A 20,842-nucleotide genomic window follows, 5' to 3' on the forward strand; every position below is an offset into this window, starting at 1 on the left:
CCAATTGTGATGGTTCCTAATGATAGATGAATATTCTAATATTTTTATTTGTTACTAGATGTGTTTCCAAAGTTTGGATGAAATATTTCAAATAAGTAAAACTTTAGAAATCACGCTACGTTAGGAAAATATGACTCAAAAATATAGAAATCATTATATTCAGATAAAAAGAAAAATCATAAAAAATGATCAAATTATCAAAATACTCTTAACATCAAAACATCCCTAAAGCCTACATACGCTTAGGAAAATCCTTTCAGACATATAAAATAACAAACTAAAATCAAATAAACTGTTTAGTCAATCTTCAAAAAATTTGATAAAATTATCAAAATACCCCTCATAAGGTCCATGATCATTTTATTCCAAAAACTCATAAGTGATACAAATCGATACTCTTATTAAATTCCTTACGAAAAATTGATTCTGAAACATTTCAAAACATTGAAAAAATAACCTTTCAACATATAAGCCCTCTTTGAGGGCAAAACGATAATTTTCTATCCCCAAAATTCAAAAATTTGAAGCTAATAAATTAACGTAAAGTAAAATGTTAATAAATTAAATTAAAATTCTCAAACAAACAAAATCAATTAATTAAGTCCATAAGCCAAATTTTAAGTGGGGCCCACATGATATTTAATAAAAGAACCTCTACCTAGGGTCTCAAAGAATTAAAAAAATAATTTAATAAAGAACCCTCCATTGGGAGACTCTCTAAAAATTAAAAAATTCTCATTTTACGTAAATAAAAAAATTTAAAATTCAAATAAAAACTTATTTAAAATATTATCCTAATCTAAATAACTTAACAGATTAATTAGAGATAAATCTTATCTCTAAGAGACCTAATCCAAGTCCTAATTTTATCTAAAAGTTCTTTAAACATAAGCATCCACCACATAAATTCATAGGTCAAGAAAAATCTTAAAAATGAGAGACTAAAAACTCTCATAATACTACGAAAAATTCTAAATCTGAAGTCCCAAGTCCTAATTTTTTACTTAAAAAATACTTAAATTTTTTTAAAAATACCCCGAAAAGTCCGTAAAATATTGAGATTTAGGAGACGAAAATCTCATCTCAGATATCGGAAGCAGATCTAGTAATAGAGACAAAAACGAGAAGATTAATACAAGAAACGTTATCTGTCAATTTTTGAAGGAATCAACCGTTGTAAACACTCAGGTAAAATAATGTAAGTTTTTTTTTTTAAAATTTTTTTTAGGCCTTTTTTTGCAATGCAAAATTTTGAGAATGGCAGAAATCGACGTTCGCCAAGCTGGATTGGTGCCTAATACCTTTCAATTTTGTAATGTGATCTTCAGACCCATAGTTTATTTTTTTCGTGATTCAGTAACGCATATTTTTTAGGGTCATGTTTCAATTCCTAGACTGTAAAATTAGGTGGCGACTCTTAAAAAAATTAAAAGTGGATTCGCACCCACGGATAGAAATGTTTTTAGTGGTGACTCCACTAGGGATAGGATGAGGATAAAACTTGAAAAATCCAAAATATTGGTATATTGCAAAATTAGCCTAATTTTTTTTCTTCTTTTTCTTTTTTATTTTATTTTTTAATTCTTTTAGCATAGTTGTGAATTGTTTGATTGCTTTTATTGTTTGTAGGCATTTTTTTTTCGATGATATTTTTAGGGTCTTAATCAAAGATTACGTTTGATGACTTATAATAATTTAAAATTTTCAAAAAATAATGAAATAAGAAACAGATTTATGTGGGGAGAGAAAGAGAGAAGAAAAGTAGAAAGATTCACGAATTTAAAACAAAACTTTCTATTTTTCTAAAAAAAATTTATACGAAGGTACGGTAATAGTGAATTTTTTTATTAAAAAAAACTATTTTTTATTATTATTTGAGAAGAGAGAGAGAGAGAGAGAGAGAGAGAGAGAGAGAGAGAGAGAGATTAAATCTTACATTCTCTTGATTTTCGATTACTAGTTCAATTTTTAAGGGTTTTTCTTCCTCCATTTTTGAGAATCCATTTTTCGTTTGGATGAGTCAGAGATAGTAATATTGATGTTGGAGTTGAATTTTGCGTGGATTCGATATGTTAATAAGGTGGCATCGAAAGAGTGCTAATCCCTAAGAATCATGTTAGGATTTAGGGAACGTACCTTTTTAGTCGTAGTGGATATCCAAATATTGAGTCGTGTCACGTTGAGTCGATCGCAGGAGATTGGAAGTCTAAATACTGGTCACGTCGACGCTTCTAGAGCAGTCGCTATTTCCACGCCTTAAATCCTAAGGTCCTTTTTATAGAAACCCAGAAAACTGCTACTTAGAGAGAAGAAGTTTCTTTTTGGGAGAATCTGTAGTCTATTGTTATATTTTTCACATCCCCACATCTCATCTATTTATAGAGATAAAAAATAAAAAAAGGGTTGCAGTCTTCTATTATAATAAGGACCTAACTCCAAGAGGAGTCATAATACCTGAAAAATAAGAGTTAAGTCCACATGGACGCCCAAAACAACCAACATCTCCCATTTGTCCATGGTAAGACTCAACAATTATCTCCTCATCTCAAATTATGCATGTATTTTCTTCATACAAGGAAATAAGGTGCGACCAACGAGAGTTTGACTTCCGGAGAGAGCATTATGCAAAGTTTCTATCTAATTGACAAAACACATCTCATCTCCTATAACTCACATATGCCTCAGACTTATTTGGCCACATTGGATTGAGCATTTTCCAAACCTTCATGAGCCTAAGCTCAGAACAATGTTCAACCCTGTACACAATACACGAGATTTCTTTCCAAAAATAAAACAATTTGTAAATATATATATATTGTTAAATATACAATAGTATACATTAAAAAAAACTTTTGAAAATATAAATATCAGTGCCGGCACAAGCTCTAGTCATTGTGTACAATCTATCAATAGAATGTGATGTTAAATAATCTTCCTCAAGCCCTCATGTTGCTTAGTATTGGTTAAGATTTTTTTCCAGTCATGTTCCATTAGATCTTATCAATCCTAATCATAAGTAACATGCTAAAGTTAGTAAACATTGGCCTCTACTTTACAACATAGTCATAAGTCACTAAGGACACAATAATTACCTAATTATTCAAAATACTTACACAGTAAGAAAACATGAAATCATTTATTTACTCATATAGGTAAACATAGGTAAAAAATAAACAACGCATGTAGTATGACTTACATACTATGGTGGAGCACCTCAAGAGTTCGTCAACCTCAACACCATACATATCTAGGTCTAGTCACATTGTAAGCATCTAACCTAAACTTCTCAATCCAATTGCTTACCAAAACACCTGATTAGAGTTTACATCCGATTTTTTCAGGTTTTATGATTTTACAAGTTTATGAATCATAATCGATTTTTATAAATCTCATCTCGATAATATCCGAGGTGACAATAATACAATTATCAAGCTCGTAATCATTGTGCCTTGTAAAATTGATTCAACCCTTAAGGTTTAATTGTTTAAATAATACCTTCTTACTCGTAGTTTATGCGTCAGGACGATCATTGTGTAAGTGAATGACCTTAACCTGATGACGAAAAACAAGTCCATGTTGAAAAACATAATAAAAAATGTCTGGGCATAAGATAATAAAAAAAGAATGCAATATAATGATGATATAATCGAATGGAAGGATCAAATATCTATATGTAAAAAGAAATATCCAATAAAATAAGAAGTTTATTACAATCACAAATCAAAACCTACAAAGTCTCAAACTCCTAACATAAGTATGATAAATGTCTTAGGGAATAGGTTTAGTCAAAGGATCTGCTACTGTAGACACCCCATTTTTGCACTCGCCTGATTAATCAACTCGTCAATCCGATTGCAATGATTCCCAATGATGGATGTGTATTCCATTGCTTTATTTTGTTACCAGATGTGTTTCAGAAATCCGGATGAGGTATCTCGAATTGACAAAACCTTAGAAACCACGCTACGTTAGGAAAATACGACCCCAGAAACATAGAAATCATCATCTTGTAGACCAAAAAGAAATTTCACGATAAAAATCACTAAAAAATTATCAAATTACCAAAATACCCCTAACCTCAAAACAACCCTAGAGCCTACGTTACGCTTAGGAAAACTCTCTCGAACACATAAAATAACAAATCGGAACCAAATAAATCATTTCACCAATTTTAACAGAATTTGACAAAATTACGAAAATGCCCCTCATAAAGTTCACAATCATTTCACATAAAAATTTTCATAAATGACACAAACCAACATTCTCATTGAATTCCTTACGAAAAACCGATTCTAAAACATCCTAGAACATTAAAAATCGACTTGAAACGTGAAAAGTCCTCTCCGGGGGCAAAACGGTAATTTCACAATTTTCATAATTAAAAAATTTGAAATTAATAAATAAAATATTAAATAATTAAAGTGAAACATTGATGAAATTAATTTAAAAATTTGAACCAAAAAAATCGATCAATCAGACTTTCGGGTAAAATTGTTGAGGGTTCGTGGGATATTTCTTTAAGGACCCCTCCATTTGGGGGTCCAAAGAATTAAAGAAATAATGGAAGGGGGTTCTCCAAAATTTAAAGTCAATCAAGCAAGACTGTAGTCAAAGTATTAAAGTCAATCAAGTGAGACTAAAGTCAAAATTAAAGTCAACTAAGCAAGACTGAAGTCAAAATATTAAAAGTCAATCAATTAAGACTAAAGTCAAAACATTAAAAGTCAATCAAATAAGACCAAAAGTCATAATAGAATTCTAATTAAATAATAACTCTATCTAATAGAGTTCTAACTTAAAAACAATTCTACCTAAAACAATTCTAATTAAAACACAATTCTACCTAAAATAATTTTAACTAAAACACAACTCTAATTAAAAGATCTCTAATTAAACACTAACTCTATCCAAATCAACCTTAAAAAAATTCTATAAATAGAGGTGCTCACACCCTATTTTCGTATCAAATCATAAACCCTAAGAGAAGTAGGTCTAGAAGCTCCCCTAGCCCCCCATAAACCCTAGTTTTGGAGTCCTAACTCCTTACCTAACATCCCTCCTTCAATTTTAGTCTAGAAAACACCTAAAATCCCTCCAAAAACACCCCCAAATCCGCAACAAACTTGAAGAGTTCAGATCCAAAAACAAGGAGATACCTTGATCTAGGAGATCCGAAGTCAAATCCGGAGACAGAACGAAGTAAGGGAGTATAGTACAAGGAGCTCTTTTTGTCAGATCTGAGGGAACAAAATCCTTGCTATCGGAAAGGTATGTAATTTTTTTATTTTTATCTAGGTTTTTAGCAATGTGATATATTTGGGAAGTTAGTAGAGACCGGCTTTGGCCGGGTGGGGTTGGTGCCTAACACCTTCCAACCCCGTAACATGATCCCCGAATTCAGATTTTTTGTGGTAGATTAGTTCTTTTTATCCATGTTAGAGTCAGTTTGGTTCCTAGACCACAATAACTAGGTGGCGACTCCCAAACCTCAAGGGTCAAAAGCGGATCCACGCACCCCGCGGATCGAGGGTGCTTTCAGCTACCATCTGTCCTGAAGTAATATGTGATAAGGCTACTTCCTTCTATGCAACCATATCTCGAATGTAGTGGTAGTGAATGTCGATGTGCTTCGATTTTCCATGGTATTTAAGATCCTTTGTATATGCTAGTGTTTCCATGCTATGACAATACAATAATACAGGATGTGAGGCACTATGCACTATACTGAGCTGAATAAAGAACCTTCTTAATTAGACAGCTTCTTGACCTGCAGCATTACATGCAATGTATTTTGACTCCATCGTGGATAATGCAACACAAGACTGTTTCATGCTAGACCAAGAAACACCACCACCTCCAAGCAAGAATGCATAACCTGATGTGGATCTACGCTCATCTAGATCACTAGCCCAATCTGCATCACTATAGCCTTGTATTCGTAAATCTACTCCCTAGTAACATAGTGAATAATCTGTAGTCCCCTGTAAGTATCGAAATTTTTTTTTTATCGTCTTCCAATGAGCAGTTCTTGGATTACTTTAATAACGACTGACTAATCCTACTACAAAGTAAATATCCGGTCGAGTACAGATCATAGTATACACTAGACTCCCAATTGCATTTGCGTAGGTCACTTGTGTCATCTTTTCCTTCTCTGCATCCGTCATAGGGCAAAGACCAAGATGTAAGAAATGCCCATTCTGGAGCGATCAAGAGCACTCTTTTAATATAAGTCTCTTGAGACAAACAAAGAAGTCTCTTGGAGCGATCACGAGTGATCTTAATTCCAAGTACAAAATTCGTTTCACCCGTATCCTTCATTTTAAAATTTGAGGATAATCACTTCTGAATGGCGACAATCAACTCCAAATCATTTTCAACCAACAAAATGTCATCAACATACAAAGACAATATCAAGAAATCCTTTCCACTCCATTTAACGTACACACAATGGTCCTCTTCCATCATCGTAAACCAAATTGTAGTAATGGCTCAATGAAAACGAAAGTACCATTGCCTAGATGATTGCTTCAAACCATAGATGGATTTTTTAAGCTTGCAAACTTTGTGCTCATGTCCTTTTATTTTGAAGCCTATAGGTTGATCCATATAGATTTTTTGATCCAAATCTCCATTAAGAAATGTTGTCTTAGCATCCATCTAGAAGAATTCTAAGTCTAAATATATGAGTCTAAATATACGACAATGGCTAAAATGAGGCGAACAGATGTGAGTCTCACTACTGGTAAGAAAGTCTCATCATAGTCAATACCCTATATTTGGGTATATCTTTTAGTAACCAGACGGGCTTTATACTTATCAATAGTTCCATCGACTTTTTACTTGACTTTTAGAATCCATTTGTTTCCAACAATCTTGCGTCTAGGTGGAAGATCAACAAGTTTCCAAACTTGGTTCTTAATCATAGAACTAATTTATATAGCATAGTAATTATCCATTCTTTAGAAGTAGATGATGAAAATACCTCCTAGTAATTCCTAAGTTCATCATTATCTAGTAGAGCAGACATGAATGATTCCCCTTCAATCTCAAATCAACGATGGGGTATTTTTCCACGTTTACTCCTACGTAACTCAAGATCATTATTAGTAATATCTAGTGGTACATTCCCACTATCTTTGACGATCATCGGATCATCAGAAGGTTTAGTTATCCCACCTTCATCGAGAATAGGTAGAGGTTCCTCTTTTGATTTCGGATTTGGTTCTATCATCTCATAGAATATGAACTTTCTTTTTTGCTTGAAAAATCATTCTCAATGAAATTCATATCTCGCGATTCAATCTATACCATTCCACCATTGTCTCGTTCATAAATAAACACAAAGTCTTTAGAATGCTCAGAATATCTTATAAACGTGCATTTCTTAGCTCTCATGTCTAACTTTTCAATCTGATGGGAAGGAATATGAATAAAACCAGATGATCCCCATGAATGTAGATGACTCAAATCAGATTTTCTACCTGTCCATAACTCATAAAGGGTAGATGTAACAGATTTGGAAGGTACCCTATTGAGGATGTAGGCTGCAGTCAAAAGAGCATTTCTCTAGAAAGAAATAGGAAGGTTTGCTTGCGTCATCATCGGTTTCACCATGTCTAAAAGGATTCTATTCTTTCTTTCTACTACATCATTTTGTTGCGGAGTAAAAGGAATTGTTAATTGCCTACAGATACCTTTTTCTTCATAGAGCCTCTTCATAGTCTCTAATAAATATTCACGTCTTCGATCAATTTTGAGAGTCTTAATTTTCCTCTCCAATTGATTTTCAACTTCCAACATAAATTTCTTAAAGCAATCTGATACTTTAGATTTATGTGAAATCAAATAAATATATCTAAATTACATTTAATCATCAATAAATGTGATGAAATATAGGTCACTCCATGGCGTGCCCTTACATTAAGTGGTCTGTAGATGTCAGAATGGACTAACTTTAAAGGAATTGACGCACATACCACATTTCCAAATGATTTCCTATTCGACTTTCTGGCTAGACAATGTTCACAGATCGAAAGATCAACTTTTGAAAGTGGACCTAATAATCTATCATTCGCTAGTCTTTTCATCCTATCTTGCCTAATATCGCCTAATCTAGCATGTCATTTCACATAATCAGAAACAATATCATTGGAAATTGAATAAGCATTAGGGTTTAAATTACTAAAATTAACATCTAATTTAAACAAACCATTTGAAGTAAAAGTGTATCTATAAACAATTGAATCCAAAGAAATGCTAACTATTTTTAACGAAAAATGGAAATCAAAACCTAAATCTAATAGCGATGTAACTGAAAGTAAACTACGTCGAACTTTTAACGCATTAAGAATATCGTTGTAGGCATCAAAATTTAAACGGACCCTACAGCCTTCTAAGTTAACCAAAAAACCCACAAAATCAAAATTGGGCCTACAAATCTAAATCGGGTGTCCGTTAATCGGGACGGGACCTTATATGGTTTGGATTTGGGTTTCGTAGATAAAACCCATGATCCAGCAAATCAAAGTGATCCATATTAAATATTGGGCCTTACACCTAAATAAATGAGTTTGGCCCAATAATGATCCATAGAATTCTTAAAATTGGATTTGGACAAATTTAGTCTTTTAAACAAATCAATTAAACCCCTTTAAGTTGGAGGTATAATTGAAAAGCTAAATTACCTTTAAGTCTATAAATACAAGAGCCTCTCTCATTGAGTGGAGATCTAGATCACTTTCTCTCAGAAGATAGAAGCTCTCCCTCTAGAGAAAAAGACGCTCTCAAGCCCTCCTCCAGAGACAAAGCAAGGTTCTTTAGAGATCCGGACTCCAACTAAAAAGAAGATCAAGCGTAAAGCCTTTCTCTAAAAGTCAAGAAAACATTCTCAACCGATAAAGCGCGAAGCCCGGAGAGAAGGAGATCTATAGAAGCCTATACAGAAGATCAAACACAACGTAAAGCCAACATCAAAGCATCCTTCTCAATCGATAAAGCACGAAGCTCGGAGTGAAGAAAAATTACATACGTCATCATCACTATTTTTGTATTTGACTGTTAATCAGAGGAAACATTGAGATCTGTATCTCATTTTGATCAAAAATCAATAAAATCATTTGTAATTTATTTCATGAATCTCGAGGTAGATCTGTTGAAATTTATTGTCGACAAATTTTTGGCACTCCCGGTGGGACTATCTCAACCTCTCATTTTTCAGTCAACTGCAAAAACATCAACTAAAGCATTGATGGCATCTCGCAATGTCAACGCTATCGCATCTGCCGCTACTGAGAAATGTAAGAAAATTCTTTTTTCCAATTTTGAATCTATTCAGGTTATTAGTTGTGATCATCATGTGACACGAACAATGACAAAGACTGGTGGAATCAAGCTAATGGAGGCTCTCCAGCATCACTCCAAGAAATGGGCCACAAAAACGATACTTTCCATGAAGGAATCGTGGACGGACATGGTAGAAGATGACTCGTCAGATTCTGGATTTGATTCGAAGTCAAGCGAGGGATCGTCTAGATCTTTATGGATCACTTCTCCGTCACAAACTTACACATCCATCAGAGCAGTGATGACAGCTGGAACGCTAACGATGGAGGAACAAGTTGCTCAGATGGCAGATACCATCAACAAGTTAACAAAAGTAACAGAAGACAAATATATCCAAATTGCAACTCTTGTCAGCCGTCTGGAGTAGAAAAACAAAGAGAATAAATCGAGTGCTGGACCCTCACATCCTCCAGGATTCACCCTGAAGCATACACGGCTCCGCATGAAGAAAAACAACGAGCATACTATTCTGGTTCACGAAAAGCTACTCAAGATCCACCACAGGGGTCTGTTGCTTCGCTTTCTGTTCAACAACTGCAAGTTCATTTAAAGTTCGAAGAGTTGTTAAAATTAAAGCTCATTGAACTTCCAGTGCCCAAATGACCCGAGGAAGCAGGTCTAACAATGATCCGAAATATTATCGCTATCATAGGGTGATTAGTCACCCAATTGAAAAATACTTCGTCTTTAAAGAGAAGATTATGGATTTGGCACGTCAAGGAAAAATTGAACTTGATTGTGTTGAAAATGTTGTTACTTCCAACATGACCTCTGTCACTTTTGGATCTTTTGATCCAATACTCTTGGCAAGTCAGTATGCTACGCAGACTCCATCTCCTCAGATCATCAAAGTTTTACTTAAACCATCACTACTCATATCCGTACATTCCGATGTTTAAAAGGCCCATCCCACGCTGGGGGCAATACCAAATCAAAGAAGAATCATCACATTTCCCACTTCATTTCAACAAGGACCACAATCTCATCTGACTTCAAATTCAAAGTCAGACATCTCAAAGTCTGCTTCAGTTGATGACGAAGGGTGGACAGTTGTTACTCGTCGAAAAAGATGCCCTATATATGTGCTAGCTCCTTTTATTTCGAAGCCAAAGAGAAAGAGAAGAAAGTCAAAACCAAGTATAGGGTCAAAGAAACGAATGATAGTAACAAAGAAGAAGGTTTACCGAGTTCCGCCCGCAGACCCTGAAGACATCTTTCAACAACCGCCCCGTGTGCCGGTTACTCTTCTAAAATTCTTACCCAAGAAGCTCTTAAAGGAAGTCTGTACGGTGTTATGTCATCAAGTGAAAGCGGAAGTGCTAGAAGATAATATTGATGATAGGTCCAAAGAACATCTTACTACTTCTAATGATGGAGATCAACGACTTGAGAAAGACAATAACACCTCGAAAATAGAAGATTCGCAGGTTGACTTGGATTTGTCCAGTTCAAAGCAAAGCTCAACTGATTCAAAACAGGAAGTTCAACCTAACATAGATCTACGAGAAGATGGTCTGTGCATGACCACAATCACCTTCACTGATGAGGATCTCCAATTGGGGTCTCGACCTCACAATAGGCCTATTTATGTTACAGGTTATGTGAAGGAAACTAAAATTCAAAGAATCCTCTTGGATTGTGGTTCTGCGGTCAACATCATGCCAATTCGTACTATGAAACAAGTTGGCATCTCATCAGATCAACTTGCTCGTAGTAAGTTGATGATTCAGGATTTCAACTTAGGAGGTCAAAGAGCTATCGACAAGATAAAAGTCAAGCTTTCTATCGCAGATTTGGAGTCAACAACACTCTTCCACGTGATTGATTGTAAAATTTCATATCACTTGCTTCTCGATTGACCATGGCTACATGAAACTGAAGTAGTACCATCCACGTTACATCAATGCTTCAAGTATTACCAAGATGGTGGGCAGAAACATGTAATAGCCAAAGATCAACCGTTTGACAAGGCAGAAGCGTATTTTGTAGATGCGAAATTTTATTTTGGAGGGGACGTCATTCAAGAAGCACTTCCAATTTTGGTACCTCCTTCTAGTAAGAAAAAACCCAACAAATGAAAGCATACTACGAATTATGTCGAAAAGATTTCTCCTGGTCTTCAACTTCAGAAAGAACAAGTAAACAAGTAAGAACTAGAAACTCAACAGATTAAGGTGAGTCAATCAATAGTGCACGCGTCATCCACAATTGTGTTGCCAACCCCAATGCTTCGTTAGGTGCCGCAATCACGATGGAAGCCGGGACAATCACCTTTCGAAAAGATTTCTTCAGAAACCAAGCTTTCTATCTCTAAAGTCAAATTGGAGATATTGAAAGAAGTGTTAACCTTTTCGGTTACACCTCTATAAAAATCTTATATAGTAAGGACACCCGTGGAAAACGTTGTCTCAACTACATCAATCGCGAAGTACCATGAAGATAACCTCACAAAAGTAGAGTCCAAAAGTTAGTTCGGTCCTAAAATCTCAAAGTTATTCAAGATTGTCGGTTATGAAAAAAGTGAACCTGTGCGATTGGGTGAACTACCACAAACTGATCAAATTTATGATTTAACTGCAACACAAGTCAAACTCGGTCGAGCTAGAGAAATAGTTTCATTCACACGAGCAGGGCTAGGGTATACGTTAGAGGCTCCAATCAAAATTTCTAAGATGAAGACGGTTTTTTCACAACATACTACTGTAGACACCCCATTTTTGCATCCGCCTGATTAATCAACTCGTCAACCCGATCGCAATGATTCCCAATGATGGATGTGTATTCCATTGCTTTATTTTGTTACCCGATATGTTTCAGAAATCCGGATGAGGTATCTCGAATTGACAAAACCTTAGAAACCACGCTACGTTAGGAAAATACGACCCCAGAAATATAGAAATCATCATCTTGCAAAGCAAAAAGAAGTTTCACGATAAAAATCACTAAAAATTGACCAAATTACCAAAATACCCCTAACCTCAAAATAACCCTAGAGCATACGTTACGCTTAGAAAAACTCTCTCGAACACATAAAATAACAAATCGGAACCAAATAAATCATTTCGCCAATTTTAACAGAATTCGACAAAATTACGAAAATGCCCCTCATAAAGTTCATGACCATTTCACACAAAAATTTTTATAAATGACACAAACTAATATTTCCATTGAATTCCTTACGAAAAATCGATTCTAAAACATCTTGGAACATAAAAAACCGACTTAAAACGTGAAAAGTCCTTTCTGGGGGTAAAACGGTAATTTCACAATTTTCATAATTAAAAATTTCGAAATTAATAAATAAAAAATTAAATAATTAAAGTGAAACATTGATGAAATTAATTTAAAATTTTGAATTAAAAAAATTGATCAATCGGGTTTCAAGTAAAATTGTTGAGGGTTCGTGAGATATTTCTTTAAGGACCCCTCCATTTGGGGGTCCAAAGAATTAAAGATATTTTAGAGGGGGGTTCTCCAAAAATTAAAAGTAAATCAAGAAAGACTGAAGTCAAGGTATTAAAGTCAATCAAGTGAAACTGAAGTCAAAATTAAAGTCAATTAAGCAAGACTGAAGTCAAGATATTAAAAGTCAATCAATTAAGACTAAAGTCAAAACATTAAAAGTCAATCAAATAAGACCAAAAGTCATAATAGAGTTCTAATTAAATAATAACTCAATCTAATAGAGTTCTAACTTAAAAACAATTCTACCTAAAATAATTCTAATTAAAACACAATTCTACCTAAAACAAGTCTAACTAAAACACAACTCTAATTAAAAGAACTCTAATTAAATACTAACTCTATCCAAATCAACCCCTAAAAACATCTATAAATAGAGGTGCTCACACCCTATTTTCGTATAAAATCATAAACCCTAAGAGAAGTAGGTCTAAAAGCCCCCTAGCCTCCCATAAACCCCAGTTTTGGAGCCTCAACTCCTTACCTAACATCCCTCCTTTGATTTTAGCATAAGAAACGCCTAAAAGCCTTCCAAAAACATCCCAAAATCCGTAACAGACTTGAAGAGTTCAGATCCAAAAATAAGGAGATACCTTGCCTCGGAGATCCGAAATCAAATCCGGAGACAGAACGAAGCAAGGGAGTACGGTACAAGAAGCTATTTTTGTCAGATCTGAGGGAGCAAAATCCTTGCAATCGGAAAGGTATGAAATTTTTTATTTTTATTTTTATCTAGGTTTTTAGCAATGTGATTTATTTGGGAAGTTAGTAGAGACCGGCTTTGGCCTGGCGGGGTTGGTGCCTAACACCTTCCAACCCCGTAACGTGATCCCCGGACTCTTTTTCTCTTTCGTAGATTGGTTTGTCTTTTTTAGAGTCAGTTTGGTTCCTAGACCTTAACAACTAGGTGGCGACTCCCAAACCTCAAAGGTCAAAAGCGGATCCGCGCACCCCGCGGATCGAGTGGCTTGCAAAACACTATTCTATCTTGCATGAAACAACAAGCAGCTTTAGAGGTCTCGATATCAAATGCATTGATTGTGAAGCGATGCACCATCATCCTCACAAACCAAACGAGCAACAACTGAGCTTCAACTGTTGGAACAGACAATTCTGAAGATGTCGTTTCGGTAAATCATATTACCATTGATGAATTCCCTGAAGAATATTTTACGTCGTAAGATGAAGAACTCGAAAATGCTCCACCGATCTTTGAAGAAGACGAACAAGCCACTGTCGATGACTTGAAAAAAATAAATCTTGGGACAATTGAAGAGCCACGACCCACATTCGTCAGTACTCTTTTAAACCAGCATGAAGAATCCAAGTACCTCAAGTTGCTACAAGAGTACAAATATATATTTGCTTGGACTTACAAAGAAATATCAGGACTTGACCCGAAGATCGCTGTTCATCAGCTCGTAGTTAAAGACGGAGTTCGCCCAATAAAATAGGTACAACGTCATTTTTGGCCAGAGTTGATACCACAGATTGAGACAGAGGTCAACAATTTGATAGAAGCTAGCTTCATCCGAGAAGTAAAGTATCCAACCCGGATTTTCAACATAGTTCCTGTAAGAAAGAAGAATGGACAGATTCGAGTATGTGTCGATTTTCGTGACTTGAATAATGCATGTCCAAAAAATGATTTTTCACTCCCAATCATAGAACTTATGGTAGATGCGACCACAGGACATTAAGCTTTGTCTTTCATGGATGGATCTTCTGGTTACAATCAAATTCGAATGTCGTCAAAAGACGAGGATCTTACAGTCTTTCGTACCCCAAAAGGTATATATTGTTACAAAGTTATGCCTTTTGGACTTAAAAATGCTGGTGCTACTTACCAGTGAGCTATGCGAAAGATCTTTGATGATATGCTACATGACAAAGTCGAATGTTACGTTGACGACCTAGCAGTAAAGTCCAAGAAAAGGGAAGATCACTTACAACATCTATGTGATACCTTCGACAGATTACGACGGTATTAACTTAAGATGAATCCATTAAAATGTGCTTTTGGAGTTACCTCAGACAAATTTTTGGGATTCATGGTTTGGCATCACGGTATTGAAATCGATCGAAACAAGATTGAAGCCATTCAAAAAATGCTGGCACCAAAGAACATTCATGAACTCAAAAGTTTACAAGGTCGACTTGCCTACATTCGGAGATTCATCTTAAACTTAGCTGGGCGTTGTCATCCCTTCAGTCGATTGATGAAGAAAGATACATCATTTGAATGGGATGAAACTTGTGAGAATGCTCTGAAAAGTATCAAGGAGTATCTTCTCAAGCCTCATGTTCTTTTTGCACCAATTCCCGAGAAGCCACTGATTCTCCATATTAGTGCGCAAAAAATGTCACTCGAAGCATTGTTGGCTCAAGAAAATGCCGAAGGAAAAGAAGGTGCACTTTACTACTTGAGTCGAACTCTTGTTGGAGCAGAAGTAAACTATTTACCCATCGAGAAGACATGTTTAGCACTCATCTTTGCCACAAAGAAACTTCAACATTACATGTTATCGCACACAGTTTGACTCACTGTGCGAGCTGATCCACTCAAGTACATTATGACAAGGCCAGTCTTGTCAGGAAAACTTGCTAAATGGGCAATTCTCTTATCAGAATTCGAGATTATTTACAACTCTCAAAAGGCTGTAAAAGGGCAAGCGTTAGTCGACTTTCTTGCTGATCATCCTATTCCGGCTGAATGAGAATTGTCTCACGACTTGCCTGATGAAGAAGTATTCTCTATTGATATATTTCCAGCTTGGAGAATGTTCTTTGATGGGATCGCTAGAAATGATGGAGGGGGGGCAGGTGTAATTTTTATCACCCCACAAAATAAAGTATTGCCATTCTTGTTTACCTTGATGAAGCTATGTTTAAACAATGTTGCAGAATACCAATCTCTGATCATTGGTTTAGAACTCGGGCTAGAGATGAAGTTACACCAACTCTATGTGTATGGGGATTTGCAACTTGTCATTAACCAACTCTCAACAGAGTATGACGTTTGAAAGTATGAGTTAGTACCTTATCACTACTATGCTGTACAACTTGTAAGTCGATTCGAAGACGTCATCATTAGGCATATACCAAGAGTTGAAAATAAGCAGGCTGACACTTTAGCTAGTCTTGTTGCAAATTTGGCTATGCCAGAAGGAGAGACAATGAATATCCCTATCTGCCATAGGTGGGTACTACCTCATTTGATAGATGAAAATTGTGAGTCTCACGAAGCAAACACCGTCGAAATAGTAGAAGTCAAAGATTGGAGAAAGCCACTTATTGATTATCTACAGTATGGAAAGCTGCCAGACGACCTAAAGCACAAAATCGAAATATGTCGTAGGACACCTTGATTTTTTATATTTCAACGATAAGTTATATCGCCACTCTTTCGATGACATCTTAATGAGATGTCTTGGAGATGATGAAATCTAAGATGCTTTAGAAGAAGCACACTCTGGAGTGTGTGATTCATATCAGTCAAGGCCGAAACTCCATCACAGTCTGAAGAGGATGGGATTCTACGGGCCTACTATGGTGAAAGATTTTTTAGACCATGCAAAAAGGTGTAAAGCTTTCCAATTTCATGGGGATTACATTCGTCAACCACCGGAACTATTGCATCTTACAATCGCATCTTGGCCCTTTGACGGGTGGGGACTTGATGTCGTTACCACTCTCAAAATCCTCAAGACAATATCTTTATATCCTTGCTGCAACTGATTACTTTTCTAAGTGGGCTAAAGCAATTCCCTTTCGAGAGGTCAAAAAAGAAATGATAGTCGACTTCTTCAAAAATAATATCGTCTTCCGTTACGGTATTCCACGATATATCATGACAGATAATGGGAAATCTTTTAGCAATACGCTGATGGATCAATTCTGCATGAAGTTTAACATTAAGCAGAGACATTCTACAATGTAAAACGCTACTGCAAATGGACTCGCTGAAGCCTTCAACAAAACTCTTTGTAAGTTTCTTGAGAAAGTTGTTTCAAAATCGAAAAAAGATTAGCATAATGAATTGGGAAAGTACTATGGGCATACAAAACCTCATACCGTACCCCCATGCAAGCCACACCTTACTCATTGGTTTATGGAGTTGAAGCTGTTCTCCCTTTGGAACGTCAGATACCTTCCTTAAGGATTGCGATCCAAGAAGGTCTAACCTGCGATGAGAATGCCAAGTTACGTTTGGCTGAACTTGAAGCATTGGACGAAAAGAGATTGGAAACACAATAACGACTAGAATGTTACCAAGCTCGTCTGTCACGTGCATTCAATAAGAAAGTTCGACCACGTTCTTTTCAAGTTGGCGATTTAGTTCTCGCTGTACAACGACCAATCATCCTCTCACACCGTTCTGGAAAGAAGTTTGATCCAAATGGGATGGGCCTCATGTAGTGAAAGAAGTATACACTAATGGTGCATACCTTCTCGTAATTCTAGAAGGATTACGTCTTGGTCCAATCAACAGCAAATTCCTCAACAGATACTATGCTTAAAATAATGTTGCTCCTCGGCAAGAGCCTAAACTGTTTGACAATGCTTCCCAGTACGAGCCTAAACTGTTTGACAATGCTCCACAGCATGAGCCTAAACTGTTTGACAATGCTCTTCGGCACGAACCTAAACTGTTTGATAATGCTCCTCGGCATAAGCCTAAACTATTTGACAATGTTCTTTATCGTACGAGCTTAAACTACATGATACTCCTGACCCGCATGATTTAAAACTGTGAACGGTCCACAAAAAAAATAAATAAAATTTTGAGCTCGCTAGATTGAAAACCTGAGAGGACGATCTAGGCAAAACTTAGAGCATTATCTATCTGAACTACATTATGGTTTGATTCATTTTGGGTACGTAGGTAGCCTATAAAGTTACTCAGGTTCAACCACATCAATCTAAAAAATTCATCATGCTCAATAATGCTCTGATGCTTGAGTTTGACCAACCGACTGTATAAATAGTTCGTCGCATGATTCTTTTAGCCAGTTGACGTTTGTTAGCCAATTGACGTTGTGATGCTGCTAGCCAGTTGACGTTTGTCAGCCAATTGACTTTATCCACTCCTAAGTACTACTGATAAATAGTTGCTTTAGAGATTGGCCAACTGGTTGGACAAATAATTCGTTGTATGGTTCTTCTGTGTATACAAATCTTGCATCCCGTGATTCTATAAGCTAGTTGACATCTACCTCCTAAGCACTACTGATGAACAATTGCGCTAGAGATTGGCCAACTAGCTGGACAAATAGGTTGTCGCATGGTTTTGCTGCGTATACAAATCTAGAGTCTCGTGATTCTTTTAGCCAGTTGACGTTTCTTAGCCAGTTGGCGTGATCACCTCCTAAGCACTATTGATGAACAGCTGCGCTAGATCAGCTAACTAGCTAGACAAATAGTTCGTCGCATGATTCTTCTATGTATACAAATCTTGTATCCCGTGATTCTGCAAGCCAGTTAACGTTTGTCATCCAGTTGACGTTATCATATCCTAAGCACTACTGATGAACAGTTGTGCTAGAGATTGGCCAACTAGCTGGACAAATAGTTTGTTGCATGGTTCTTCTACATATACAAATCTTGTGTCCCGTGATTTTGCAAGCCAGTTAACGTCGTCACCTCTTAAGCACTACTAATGAATAGCTGTGGTAGAGATTGGCCAACTAGTTAGACAAATAGTTCGTCGTATGGTTCTTCTACGTATACAAATCTTGTGTCCTGTGATTCTGCAAGCCAGTTGATGTTTGTCAGCCAGTTGACGTCGTCACCTCTTAAGCACTACTGATGAATAATTGTACTAGAGATTGGCCAACTAGCTGGACAAATAGTTTTTCGCATGGTTCTTCTGTGTATACAAATCTTGCGTCCTGTGATTCTGCAAGCCAGTTGACGTTTGTCAGTCAGTTGGCGTTGTCACCTCCTAAGCACTACTGATGAACAGTTGCTTTAGAGATTGGCCAACTGATTGGACAAATTCCTCGTCACATGGTTCTTCTACGGGTACATATTTCACATCATGTAATGCTTCTGACAAGTCAATAATGTTCACCTCAAGCATGATTAACAAATATAGTCATTATAAAAATTAGCGGACGAGCATGGTTTCTTAATTTCTTAATCAATGCACCCTGTTTCAAATCATTGTATACAAGAAATAAAATGTATTAAAGATTTCAAGTTTGGGAGATTACTTTGTTTTCGTAATGACAAAGGCTAAAGCTTTAAGTTGCTGAGAAACTCTAAGTGACTGAGAAGCAATAACAAGGATTAAAGCTCTTAGTTGCCATTCACGTTCCAAAAAAATCAAGAGAGAACTTGAATCAAGCAAAAAATAAATGTGTATAAACAAAGTGAAAGAAAGGGAACAACATCTTCAAGTTTATGATGCCCGAAAATTTTTAATTTCAATTGAGAAGAATATTTCTTACAAATAAGAAGGTTCAAATCGAAATAATGAAAGGATTCCAATTCAAGAGTCCTATTTAAATCAATGAGGTATCCTAAAGGTTTCCTAAGTAAAAAAAATAGAATATGTGATTTGTTACAAGTAAAAGTCGGTGTGCAAGCAGCCACCCCTTTTGGTGTGTTACAAATAAAGGTCGGTACGTTAATAGAACTGCTATAAAAAAAAGGGGGCCTTCTATTGAGGAGTTTGCAGATTTTACTAAAAAAATAGATGAAAATCTTGGATCATCGTGATAACAAAGGATGATGTTGTTCGAACTATTAAAGTTCATAAAAAAGAAAAAGAGAGAAAGATCAGAAGAGAAGAAAAGCATTCGGCCGATTTGTTTATCTAAAGAAGAAACAAAACAAGAACGAGGGACCATCTTCCTTTTCTCCCTCCTTACTTTCCCTCTCTCAAACTTCTATTTCCTAGTATGAAATGAAAAACAGACTCCATGGCATTAGATACAATATCTAAATCCGTTGAGAACTAAGATAGTAATGAGAATCGATTCATGTCTTTTATAAAAAACAAATAATAATAATAAAAAAATCAAGAAGAGGGAAGAAAGAAGTTTTACCTGATCGGAGGGCCAATGGTCTGCAGATGAAATGCCAAGGCGTTGAAGCACCTAATCGCAAAACCCACTACTGCTGCGGGAGCTATTTATAAAAGGGTGATGAGAATCTTCCTTGATCAGATTGTAGAATTCGAGTTGAAGAATGAGAATTGTTCTCTTGTGACTTGTTAAAGCAACATTCAAGTTTGGGAAGTCCTTCTCAAACACGTTGGGCTGAAAAAAACTAAAGTTCTTCACGTGCGTTTCTATTAAAATAAACCCAAGGTTCAGAAATCTAATACATGAACCAAGAAAGAAGTCGGATCTAATCATGAGTTTCCTTATCATAGTTTAAGGCCCAATCTTACCGAGCCCATTGCGGTCTCTCTTAAGGCTTAATAAGAATTAAGGCCCAGCCTTACCAATCCTGTTATATATGTATATATATTATAAAAAAAACAAGAAATCTGAAAAAAAAATAAATAAATAAACGAGGCTCACATCGATTGAAGACCATCCTCCAACCAAGAGGGTAAGAGAGAGAAAGAAGAAAGCTTGGAAGAAAGGAATAGCCGTAAAGAAAATTTAAAGAAGAAATTTTTTTTTTTACCTGACAGTGTCAGTAACATCAAACGTTGAGGGTTATACTTCAACGATCAGCCATTAACGGCAGGCATGTAACACTCCAAGAAACGATTTTCGCTGCAAATCCCTTTGAGAATCAAGCATCAATAGTAGCAGTCTTGTGCTCTGTTTATTGGAGAGGAACCCTTCTTGAAATTAGCTATTGGTGTTTAAGAAGGATTGGAAAGCTTCACCAAACTTGTACGAGCGATTTATAGAAGGAGAGTCCTTCTTCAACTCGTCTGTGGGTGTTTTGAAAAAAAAAAAAAACATAGAGTTTCAATCAGCCTCTATCCAGCGTGGCACCAAAATTCACGTCGCGGTCAGACTCCTTAAGCCTCAAAACAATTCTAAGAATGACGTTCAAAAAGAAAAGCACG

General features: G+C 36.0%; 1 long non-coding RNA gene across 1 annotated transcript; it reads right to left on the reverse strand.

Moving 5' to 3' along the window:
- Positions 1-3,262: 3,262 nt before the first annotated feature.
- Positions 3,263-20,788, reverse strand: LOC147387974 (uncharacterized). The gene is made up of 4 exons (XR_015171520.1): positions 20,449-20,788; positions 20,207-20,265; positions 19,860-20,104; positions 3,263-3,552 (listed from the first exon to the last, which is right to left on the reverse strand). It is a non-coding gene; the product is annotated as an uncharacterized LOC147387974 (long non-coding RNA).
- Positions 20,789-20,842: the final 54 nt, after the last annotated feature.

The sequence above is a fragment of the Akebia trifoliata genome, chromosome 13 (genome assembly GCF_017979445.1).
Source record: "Akebia trifoliata isolate Shusen 1 chromosome 13, ASM1797944v1, whole genome shotgun sequence".
NCBI classification, from domain to species: domain Eukaryota; kingdom Viridiplantae; phylum Streptophyta; class Magnoliopsida; order Ranunculales; family Lardizabalaceae; genus Akebia; species Akebia trifoliata.